The sequence below is a fragment of the Phyllobates terribilis genome, unplaced genomic scaffold (assembly GCF_046119375.1).
Source record: "Phyllobates terribilis strain yellow unplaced genomic scaffold, ASM4611937v1 Scaffold_1__5_contigs__length_1240528914, whole genome shotgun sequence".
In the NCBI taxonomy this organism is placed as follows: domain Eukaryota; kingdom Metazoa; phylum Chordata; class Amphibia; order Anura; family Dendrobatidae; genus Phyllobates; species Phyllobates terribilis.
The window spans coordinates 464,071,078-464,083,916 of record NW_027362761.1 but is presented as its reverse complement, the minus strand read 5'-3'; positions in this window follow the sequence as shown (position 1 = coordinate 464,083,916).

Below are 12,839 nucleotides of genomic sequence, written 5' to 3'. Positions count from 1 at the left end.
AGGTCACAGCAAGTGACCGGGGCAGTCTCTGGGAGAACGGGCAGGGGGTCACAGCAAGTGACCGGGTTGGTATAGGGTTGGTACGACCTGTGACGGCTGAGCCTCCAGGTAGGCTAGCAGGCGGATGGCAGGTGTGTGCTCCCAGGTGAGCAGGCGAGAGTCTCTGGATAAGCAGGTGGTCACAGCATGTGACGGCGGAGCCTCCAGGTAGGCTAACAGGCGGATGCAGATGAGTGCTCCCAGGTGAGCAGGCGAGAGTCTCTGGATAAGCAGGTGGTCACAGCTTGTGACGGCGGAGCCTCCAGGTAGGCTAACTGGCAGGTAGCAGATGAGCGCTCCCAGGTGAGCAGGCAAGAGTCTCTGGACTGGCAGATGGTCACAGCACGTGACGGCGGAGCCTCCAGGTAGGCTAACAGACAGGTAGCAGGTGAGCGCTCCCAGGTGAGCGGGCAAGCTGGTCCATAGACAGACTGACAGGTGTCGGAAGGCAGACCGTCGGACCTCAGGCTAGCAAGCAGGAAAGCGGATGACAGGCAGGAATCAGGCAGCAAACTGGCAGGAAACTGGCAGGCAACTGGCAGGTAACTGGCAGGTAACAGGCAACGGGACCTGAGGGCTGAAGCAGAGTAGTGAACAGTGCAACAACATTGCTCGGGCACCTCCATTTTGGAGGAGGTGCCTTATATATGGTGAAGTCCTCCGGCCATTGGCCGGGGACTCCTTAGGACGGCGCGCGCGGCCCCTTTAAGAGGGGGGGAGCGCGCGCCCTAAGCACCATGGCCGGGAAGGAGGGCGCGCTGCCAGCAGAGCGGGAGGAGGACGCCGGGCTCGGAGCGGAGGGGTGAGGGGAACAGCGTCCCTGCCTAGCAGGGGGCAGGGACGCCGACGCTACAGTACCCCCCCTTTAGGCCCCCCCTTTTTTAGGCCAGACAGAAATTTAGCAAGGATGAGAGGGGCATGGATGTTCTCCCGGGGCTCCCACGTTCTCTCCTCAGGACCAAACTCCTTCCAATCTACTAGAAAAAAGGTCTTTCCTCTTACCCTTTTGGTGGCCAGAATGTTCTCTACCTCAAACTCGTCTTCAGCAGAAACCGGAGCAGGAGGCATACCTGTAGACTTGGAAAAAGAGTTAAGTACCACGGGTTTGAGGAGAGATACATGGAAGGAGTTAGGGATCCGTAGGTTGGCCAGGAGTTTCAATTTATAGGCCACCGGGTTGATCTGACTGATAACCTCCAGAGGACCGATGAACCGAGGCCCTAACTTATAGGAAGGAATCTTGAGCCGGACATACTTGGACGAGAGCCAGACTTTATCCCCAGGACGGAATTGTGGAGGATCCAGACGTTTTTTGTCAGCGTGTCTTTTCATCCGCTCGGACGACTGAAGGAGTGCGGAACGGGTACTCTCCCAAATGGAGGAAAATTTGTTAACGAGAGATTCCGCAGCCGGATTATCCACAGAGGTGGAGACGGGAAATGGGATCCGAGGATGCTGACCGAAGACTACAAAAAACGGGGATTTGGAGGAAGATTCGCTCTCGTGGTTATTGTACGAGAATTCATCCCATGGCAGGAGATCCACCCAGTCAGAATGGTGGGCATTAACGAAGTGCCGGAGGTAACTGGTCAGGTTCTGATTGATCCGCTCCACTTGACCATTAGACTGTGGGTGGTAAGCGGAGGAGAAGTCCAGGGTGACGTCTAGCAGTTTACAAGTGGCTCTCCAGAAGCGTGAGGTGAACTGTACCCCACGATCCGACACGATGTGGAGGGGCAGGCCATGAAGACGAAAGATGTGGCGGATAAAATCTTTAGCCAGCTCGGGTGCAGACGGGAGGCCTGGCAGGGGAACGAAATGAGCCATCTTGGAAAAGCGGTCAGCGACCACCCAAATGACCGTACAACCAGCAGAGACGGGGAGATCAGTTATGAAGTCCATAGCTATATGCTGCCAGGGGGCAGCAGGTACAGGAAGCGGAAGGAGGCGACCGGCTGGCAGATGTCTCGGAACCTTGTTGCGGGCGCAGGACACACAGGCAGAAACAAAGTCAATTACGTCCTTGTGCAGAGTAGGCCACCAGTAGTGCCGGGTAATAAGCTGGAGGATCTTTTTCTGACCGGCGTGGCCAGCTAGTTTAGACGAGTGACCCCAGTGTAGGATCCTCTCCCGATCAGGTACTGATACGAACGTCTTACTGGGAGGGAGACGATTTAGACTCACGGGAGCCACCTGCATTACTCTGGCGGGATCGATGATGTGTTTAGGTTCCTCATCGAGATCAGACACCAGAATGGATCGGGACAAGGCGTCCGCCTTGATGTTTTTGTCAGCCAGGCGAAAATGAAGAACAAAATCAAAGCGAGCAAAAAACAAGGACCACCGGGCTTGGCGTGGTGTAAGTCTCTGGGCATGCTGGAGGTAAGCCATGTTCTTGTGGTCAGTGTAAATTATTACCGGGTGAAGAGCCCCTTCGAGCAGGTAACGCCACTCCTCCAATGCCAGCTTGATGGCCAATAACTCTCGATCTCCTATGGAATAGTTGCGCTCCGAAGGGGAGAAGAGTTTGGAGAAGAAGTCACAAGTTACCATTCTCCCGGAAGACGATTTTTGGGTAAGTACCGCTCCGGCTCCAGAGGAGGAGGCGTCAACTTCCAGGAAGAACTGCTTGTTGCCATCTGGGCGATGCAGCACCGGGGCGGAAGAGAAGGCCTGTTTTAAGGAAAGAAAGGCCTCCTCTGCTTCGTGCGGCCACTCTTTGGGATTAGTGCCCTTACGGGTGAGCGCAGAAATTGGGGCAGTCCGGGAAGAGAAGTGCGGTATGAAGAGGCAGTAGTAGTTGGCGAAGCCCAGGAACCGCTGAATGGCCTTCAACCCCTCCCGTCGAGGCCACTTCTCGATGGCAGACAGTTTCTCAGGATCCATTCATAGGCCGGTCTGAGAAATTATGTAGCCCAAAAACGGAAGCGAGGTCTGCTCAAAAAGGCACTTCTCATATTTAGCGAAGAGGTGGTTCTGCCTGAGCCTGAGCAGGACCTGACGAACATCCCTCCGGTGAGTCTGGAGATCCGGAGAGAAGACCAAGATGTCGTCCAAGTACACCACCACGCAGGAGTAGAGAAGGTCCCGGAAGATGTCATTGACCAACTCTTGAAAGATGGCGGGAGCGTTACAGAGACCGAAGGGCATTACCAGATATTCATAGTGGCCGTCCCGGGTGTTGAATGCCGTCTTCCATTCATCCCCCTGACGGATACGGACCAGGTTGTACGCCCCACGAAGGTCCAGTTTGGTGAAGATTCTAGCCCCCCTCAGACGATCAAATAATTCCGGAATGAGCGGAAGGGGGTACTTATTCTTCACCGTGATCTGGTTTAGGCCTCTATAGTCTATGCAGGGATGGAGAGAGCCGTCCTTCTTTTTAACGAAGAAGAAGCCTGCTCCCGCCGGGGACGTAGATTTTCGGATAAATCCCCGGGCCAGGTTCTCCTCAATATATTCGGACATAGACCGGGTCTCAGCAGCGGACAATGGGTAAATACGCCCACGGGGAGGAGTAGTACCGGGTAACAGGTCGATAGGGCAGTCGTATGGTCTATGAGGGGGTAGTGTCTCTGCCTCCTTTTTATTAAAGACATCAGCATATGACCAATAAGGAATCGGAAATCCAGGTAGATTAGCTGGGCTAGGAGAAGGACGGACGGGATGGACGGGAACCAAACAAGTCTTATGGCAGTCCTGTCCCCAGCGAAGGACTTCTCCGGTCTGCCAGTCAAGCACGGGGGCATGTCTCTGGAGCCAAGGTAGGCCTAGCAAGAGGGCATGAGAGAGTCCAGGCAGAACATGAAAGGAGATACTCTCAGAATGCAGCATTCCCACCTGCAGAGTAATGGATTCGGTGATGAGTTGGATGGGACGTGGTAAGAGGCCCCCATCCACGGCAGCGACAGATAAGGGTACAGCCAGAGGTTTGGTGGGGATGCGGTGTTTCTCTACCAGGGACTGTGAAATAAGATTCCCGGCTGCTCCAGAGTTGGGCTAGTTCGAAATAACGGTTCTCCCCGCAGACGATTGAGACTGACAACAGCAGAGATGGAGAGGATTTATTCTTGTCTAGGACGACCTCTCTGAGCGATCCTAGACACAGACGTTTCCCGACCTCTCCGGGCAGGTACGGATCCGGTGCTCCTTACTGCCACAGTAGAAGCAGCTCCCCTCGGCACGGCGTAAGTCTTGACGGGTTTCGACCATCTTGGTCTGGTCGACCTGCATAGGCTCAGGAGAGTGTGCCTGGGGAGAAACGGAGGGAATAACGGGTTTCTGGAAGATGGGAGCTAGACGTGGAAACCTTCTCTCACGAGAGACCTCTTTGGCGCGCTCCTGGAACCGTAGGTCAATCCGGGTGGCAAGAGTTATTAAGTCGTCGAGAGTGGTAGGAATGTCCCGACCGGCGAGTTCATCTTTAATACGGCCGGACAGACCCTCCCAGAAGACAGACACCAGAGCGTCGTTATCCCAGGCCAGCTCCGAGGCAAGGGTACGGAACCGTATGGCATATTGGCCCACGGTGAGATCTCCCTGACGGAGGCGTAGCAGAGACGATGCGGATGAGGTCTTCCGTCCGGGTTCATCGAAGACTTTCCGGAAAGCTGTGAGAAAGGCTGACAAGTCGGACACCAGAGGGTCTCCTCTCTCCCATAGAGGATTCAGCCAAGCCAGAGCCTCCCCCGTGAGGTGGGACATGATAAAGGCCACTTTGGACCGGTCGGAGATAAACTGGTGGGACAAGAGTTCGAAGTGCAGGGTGCACTGGTTTATGAAGCCCCGAGCTTGAGCGGAGTCACCTCCGTAGCGAGGAGGTGCGGAAAGCCGGGGTCCAGGACAGGATACCATGGTATTGGTGGGCAGCGGCGCTGCCGGGTTGCGAGTCATGACACTAGCGGTGGTTGCTGGTGGAGCAGTCAGAGTGTCCAGGCGAGAGTTGACATTCCGCAGGTGACCCAGGATGGAATCCTGTTGGGACCTCTGACGGGACAGTTCATGACATAGGTCCGAGAGCGAGGGAGCTTGGGTACCACCGGGTTCCATGGCCCGAGCAAACTGTAACGGGTCTGGGAGGCGGAACCTCTGAGCAACTATACAAGGGGGCAATCTTTGTAAGGAAGCGGGTGGTGACCAGGAAAGACGGGCAGGTAGTCACAGCAGGTGACCGGGACAGTCTCTGGGTAAACGGGCAGGAGGTCACGGCAAGTGACCGGGACAGTCTCTGGGTAAACGGGCAGGAGGTCACAGCAAGTGACCGGGGCAGTCTCTGGGAGAACGGGCAGGGGCTCACAGCAAGTGACCGGGACAGTCTCTGGGTATAGGGTTGGTACGACCTGTGACGGCTGAGCCTCCAGGTAGGCTAGCAGGCGGATGGCAGGTGTGTGCTCCCAGGTGAGCAGGCGAGAGTCTCTGGATAAGCAGGTGGTCACAGCATGTGACGGCGGAGCCTCCAGGTAGGCTAACAGGCGGATGCAGATGAGTGCTCCCAGGTGAGCAGGCGAGAGTCTCTGGATAAGCAGGTGGTCACAGCTTGTAACGGCGGAGCCTCCAGGTAGGCTAACTGGCAGGTAGCAGATGAGCGCTCCCAGGTGAGCAGGCAAGAGTCTCTGGACTGGCAGATGGTCACAGCACGTGACGGCGGAGCCTCCAGGTAGGCTAACAGACAGGTAGCAGGTGAGCGCTCCCAGGTGAGCGGGCAAGCTGGTCCATAGACAGACTGACAGGTGTCAGAAGGCAGACCGTCGGACCTCAGGCTAGCAAGCAGGAAAGCGGATGACAGGCAGGAATCAGGCAGCAAACTGGCAGGAAACTGGTAGGCAACTGGCAGGTAACTGGCAGGTAACAGGCAACGGGACCTGAGGGCTGAAGCAGAGTAGTGAACAGTGCAACAACATTGCTCGGGCACCTCCATTTTGGAGGAGGTGCCTTATACATGGTGAAGTCCTCCGGCCATTGGCCGGGGACTCCTTAGGACGGCGCGCACGGCCCCTTTAAGAGGGGGGGAGCGCACGCGCGCCCTAAGCACCGTGGGCGGGAAGGAGCGCGCGCTGCCAGCAGAGCGGGAGGAGGACGCCGGGCTCGGAGCGGAGGGGTGAGGGGAACAGCGTCCCTGCCTAGCAGGGGGCAGGGACGCCGACGCTACACTGCCTTTGTAGTGTCCAGTTTTTTTATTGTATTTTTTTTTTCAAAATAAACAAAACATTGTTTTTCCAAAAAAGAAAATTTTCCTCTTTAATTCTCTTTGTAGTAATCTTATTCCATCTGTGTCATCCATGTTCATAAGAAGTTTAGAATCCTCAAAACTCCCTGTGCCATTGCTTCCAATCTGGAAGACTTTAGAACGGTGACTTAAATGAATTATATTTGTGTGCCTCTTTTCTGTTCTGGTTCTCTTTGATGATTTTCCCATCTCAGGCATTTATCACATATATTTTCTGGATATACAGTACCATGAATGTCTAATGGATGCAGGTACCACCTCTGTTATTCGCATCTATTTTAAGAACATGGACCCTCGACCCCATCCTCCCAGAAACTATGAACAGAGGCGCAGCAGCACATGCACAACTCTTGTCTTAATTCACTTATGTAGAACTTACAAAAATAGAAATCTGAGGTTAATCCTGTGATTACTGCTGCAATTTTGCACTTTCAAAGGCATTGGGTCTAAGGGGGCTAATCCATGTGTGGCTTCCCAAGTGTTATTTTCTGCAATGGAAACAAAATGCGCACTGTATGTAATTCAATCTGAGGCAGTTTTGACATGGACTTCATCAAAATTACACAACATGTGAACATTCTATAGAATAAAAAATGTCCTGATCATGTGATGGACACACATATGCAGGATTGGTTACAGTCATAACCAAAAGATTTGAGACTGATACAAATTTAGTTTTTTTTATTTGCAAAGTTTGCTTCCTTGGTTTTTATAAAGGCAATTTGCTTTAACTCTAGATTTTTATGACGAATGATCAGATGAATTTCAAAGTCATTCCTGGCCATGAAAATTAACTTGATTACAAAAAAAAACATTTCCGCTGAATTTCAGAACTTCCACAAAATGACCTGCTTACATAATTTCAGTGATCTTCTCATTAGCACAGGAGGAGGTGTTAACAAGGGCAAGGCCACTGATAACACTCTGTCATGCTGAGCTAATTATAAGAGGAGATTATTTGCTTTAAAAGGGAGCTAGTACTTGCAATCATTGTCTTCTTCTGTTAACTATGGTTGTTTCAAAGGAAACATGCAATCATCAGTGCTTTGCAAAAGTCTTTGCAAGCAAGGTAATTGCTGCTTATAAGACTGCTCCTAAATCAACCATTTATTGGGTCATAAATATTTTCCAAGAGAATTCTTCAATTGCTGTCTGGCAAGTGCGAGAGCCATCTCCGAACGAGGGTGCAGCTATGGAATTGGTTCAACGCTAGTGCAGAGCTTGCTCAGGAATACCAGCAGGCAGATGTCAGTGCATCTGCACACACAGTGAGGTGAAGGTTTTTGGAAGCTGACATGGTGTTGAGAAGAGCAGTAAGGAAGCCACCTCTCGAAGAAAAGCATCAAGATCAGTCAGGATTTGGCTGAGAAACTGATAACCAGCATGCCAAAGCAAATTGCAGAAGTCTTGACAAAGAAGGGTCAAAACTGTAAATATTGAGTTTTTGCAAAAACTTGGCAAATTGTTTGTCAATAAAAATTTATGGAATTCTTGCAATTGTACTTCAGTAACCATAAAAACATCTAGCTAAAAAATCTAAAAATTCTGAAGCTGCAAACTTTGTGAGAACTAAAATTTGCGTCAGTCTCAAATCTTTTGGCCATGACTGTACAGTGCAACGTGTAGTGGCGGGGCCCTGATATAGCTGACATCAATGATTGTCCTTGGATCTGTAGTTGAACCCTTTATTTTCAAGTTTTTTTGTAATGTAACAAACCTAAACAATGATAGAAAGGAGTTTATTACTATTCATTGACCATACAAATCTCATTGTGAGGATTAAACAAAGGTAATGTGCTTGAATAGGATTTATTGCAGACACACTTGATTTTTTTCAGATTAAAAACAATGATAAGGGCTTTTTGGGTAAATGTAATTTTTTACAAGGATAATGAAGGAAGGAGAACAATAAAACAAAGTAAGTGTAGACTACTTTCTTGTTTTAAACAATTTTTAGACACCAGAGGGCTCTGGATATCAAAGGTAAGTCCGATCACCGGTGTAGAAATACAACTGCAATAAGAGTTAGGGTTCTCCTTTAGATTATCTCTTCACATTCCTGTATGCTGTTTTTTTCTGCATATTCTATCTGTTTTACATATATATATAGTACTGTTCAAAAGTGTTAATAGTTTTAGCAATCAACAAAATGCAAACTGAAATGAACAAAAGAGTAATCTAAATCAAATCAATATTTGTGTGACCACTCTTTGCCTTCAAAATAGCGTAAGTTCTTCTAGTTACACTTGCACACAGTTTTTGAAGGAACTAGGCAGGTAGATTTTTCCAAACATCTTGGAGAAATAACCACATAGCTTCTGTGGATGTAGATTTGTGCAAATCCTTCTGACTCTTCATATAATCCCAAAGAGACTTTACTATAACCTTTATCTTCTAATTATTTTCTAATTACTCACCAGAAGAGAAGTTAATAATTCAGTTGAATGCTAAACATTTTTTTTTGCATCTAAAGGTTATTTGTTGGTTGGGAATTATGTTGAATTTAGAAATGTACCCATAAACTCTATGCATGAATTGTGCCCACAATCTTTGCTCTTGAAACGTGTCATCCTTGTGATTTTACATTTATGTGACAAGATGTGCATGATTGCGTGAAATATTTATAGAATTTTTAGGTCATTTCTGATAAAACAAAATTTTCAGTCCCAGAAAAACCCTTACATTCTAATTAAAAAAGCAGGTTTCATGTATATACAAGCGGGTTAAATAACTGCTGAACTTATCACCAGTTTTCTAAGATCTAAAGGTGCTATTGATATGAAATTCTCACCAGATGTCGGTGACAACCCATCTAATCCACACAGGCAAAGAAATCCTAGATGTCCAAACATTAAGTTATGTGACATGTTCAATACTTATTTCACCCACTTTATATCTTTAGAAAAAAAACAGCATAGAATCGATTTGGTAAATGAACTGGTTAAGGCACTACATATTGGACAACGCTACAATACTGAGTTGGAAAACATGTTTAAATGTAAAATTATATTATTTTTTACAACTGTATATCCAACTCATATCTCTAATTTTGTTTAAGATCAAGTAGATTTATCCATATCCATTTATACAGCCATAACCATCAAGAACATAATGGCAATTATGCATCACATAAGGGCAGAACATAATAGTTTCCCCATTCGTGTGTATGTTGGCAATATCTGAAATCTTGTTACTTGATATCCTACTGCAGGAAGCGAAGGTGTCATTATGTGAGCATCATTTTATCGATGTCCTGAGGCTGCGTGCCCACTATGCGTTTTTCAAGCGTTTCTGCCATGGAATTTCTCAGCAAAAACGCTTAAAAACACTTGGTAATACGTGCCCCATGGTCCCCAATGATAATCCGCATGTGCTGTGCACATGCTGCGGAAATTTCCACTGCGGATTATCATTGCTGAACAATCCGCAGCATGTCCATTAATTTTGCGGACACGCAGCGTAATCGCCGCTATTGACTTGCATTGGACCGCGTGACATCCGCATCACTGCATCTGCACAAGCGGATATCACACGGTTCAATGTGCGGATGGTACCCAGGTCTGGAGAAGAGGAGACTCTCATCCAGACCTGGGTACCATAGAAACTGTAAAAAAAAGAATTTAAAACAAAAAATAAAGATTATACTTACCTTCCGATGGCCCCCGGCCTCCTCAGCGATGCGTTGAGCGGCTCGCGGTGGTGTGAGGACCTGACATGACGTCATTGAGTCATGTGACAGGTCACGCGACCGCTGACATCGGCGGTCGCGTGACCTGTCACATGACTCAATGACGTCATCGCAGGTCCTTCACACCACCGCGAGACACCAGGGAGACTGAACGGAGCGGAGAAGGAGACCACCGGCATCGGAAGGTAAGTATATTCTTTATTTTTTATTTTTTACCATTCTTATTCTTTTTTTTTTTTAACTATTACTTGGTCACACTATATAAATCCAGAAAAAACGCATGCGGATTGTACATTCGTTTTTCCTGCCAGGGACATGCGGATGTGAAGCGTTCTTCACATGCATTTCCGCATGCGGGTTGACAAGCGCTTTCCAAGCGATTTTAGCATCGCTTGGAAAGTGCTTGACAACTTGGTCACACTATATAAATCCATGCAAACGGCATGGATTTATATAGTGTGACCGTAAAGAATGGTAAAAAATAAATCTATACTTAACTTGTGATGTCCTCTGGAGTCTTTATTCCATCCGTCCTGGCTTGCCAGCTGCTCGTGGTACACTGAAGGACCTGCCGACGTCAGTTGTCGTGTGACCCGTTACATGACTAAATGACGTCAGTGCAGGTCCTTCAGTCCACCACGATCTGCCGGCAAGTGAAAACAAAGACACCGGAGGCCATCAGAAGGTAAATATAATATTTATTTTTTATTTATTTATTTATTTTTTTTACAGGTTCTATGGTACCTGGGTCTGGAGGAGAGTCTCCTCTCCTCCAGACCCGGGTACCATCCGCACATTGAAGCGCATGGATTCCGCATCTACAGATGCAGTGATGCGTAATCCATGCGTTCCAATGCAAGTCAATGGCGGCGAAAACGCAGCACTTCCGCAAAATAATTGGTAGTGCTGCGTTTTTTTCCGCAATGATAACCCGCAGCAGAAATTTCCGCAGGCCTTCTACCAAGCGGTTTTTAAGCGTTTCTGCAGCATTATTGCCACTGCGGAAACACTTAAAAAACGCATCGTGGTCACACAACCTTACACATTAGACTAACCTTAGCCAATAATGGCGGGCTCAGCTCACAGACTGATGAGGCATCAGAACTCCCTCGTTTTACAATAGAAACAATAAATCAAAACAACTTCCATGAATTCCCGTAAAAACAACTTTTATTGTGTGTGTGTGTATATATATATATATATATGTATATATATTTATTAAAAATACCTGAAAAATCAAGCAAAAATACATATATAGTGCTAAACTGATTTATCCTCAATAGGTAACCGATACATACTTTGAGAATACTGTAAAAACCATTGGATTGTCCACCGCACCTTCAGAGCCTAAGAAATTAGGCCTAAAATGGACCCAGAAAAAATTCTTTCCCTAAGACGTACCAGTGAAACTCTTTCAAAGTCTGATCCAATTACAAAAATCCTGGGAGGTTCTTGACAGTTCAATGCTTGGCAAACTTCTTAATAACATTGTGCACTGTTGAAACTGGGATACCAAGGTATTTGGAGATGGCCTTATATCCTTTGGAAGTCTTGTGTTTGCTAATAATAGCAGTTCTGATTTCCTCAGACAGCTCCTTTGTCTTCACCATTGTCATTCATTGACTAATTCATGTCACATGGGTACCGACAATTAATCACAGGTGAATCTCTTTTGTGATTTACCACAGGCGAGTCAAAATATGTTTCCATACTAAGTTAATGTAAAGGATGCCAATACCAGTGACACAGTAAGCTTTAGGCTTTTCTATTTTTCCCTTCCATTGTTTTTTGTTTTAAATTATTGTTTATTTGCTCTTTTGTATTTAACACGGGTGCTCTATACAAAAAAAACTATTTCACTTGATTCATTTAATTTTTTTCAGGAGATATTCCACCTTATGTACTTAAACTTCATGGGTGCCAATAACAATGAGCAGGATAGTACATACAGTGGGGAACATAATTATTTGATGCACTGTTGATTTTGCAAGTTTTTCCACCTACATAAAATGAAGAGGTCTGTAATTTTTATCGTAACTACACTTACTTTGAGAGACAGAATCTAAAAATAAAACTCAGAAAATCACATTTGTATGATTTTTAAATAATTTAATTGCATTTTATTGCATGAAATAAGTATTTTCTCACCTACCAACCAGCATAATTTCTGGCTCTAACAGATCTGTTAGTTTTTATCCTCCTACTCTGCACACATTACATGAATTTGTTGCACCTGTTTGAACTTGTTACCTGTATAAAAAACACCTGTTCACAATCAATCACACTCCAACCTCTCCACCCTGGCCAAGACCAAAGAGCTGTCTAAGGACACCAGGGACAAAATTGTAGACCTGCACAAGGCTGGGATGGGCTACAGGACATTAGGCTAGCAGCTTGTTGAGAAGACAACAACTGTTGGTGCAATTATTAGAAAATGGAAGAAACACAATATGACTGTCAATCGTCCTCGGTCTCCATACAACAGCTTGCCTCGTGGGGTAAGGATGATTCTGAAAAAGGTCAGGAATCAGCCCAGAAATACATAGGAAGACTTGGGCAATGACCTGAAGAGAGCTGGGACCACAGTCTTAAACATTACCGTCATGGATTAAAATCCTGCAGGACATGCAAGATCCCTCGTTTCACGCTAACACACGTGCATGCCTGTTTGAAGTTTGCCAGTGACCATCTGTATCATCCAGAGGAGGCACGGGAAAAGGTCATGTGGTCAGATAAGACCAAAATTGAACTTTTTGGTATCAACTCCACTCACCGTGTTTAGAGGAAGAAGGAGGATGAGTACAACCCCAAGAACAACATACTAACAGTAAAGCATAGTGGGGGAAACATCATACTTTGGGTGCGTTTCTGCAAAGGGGACAGGAC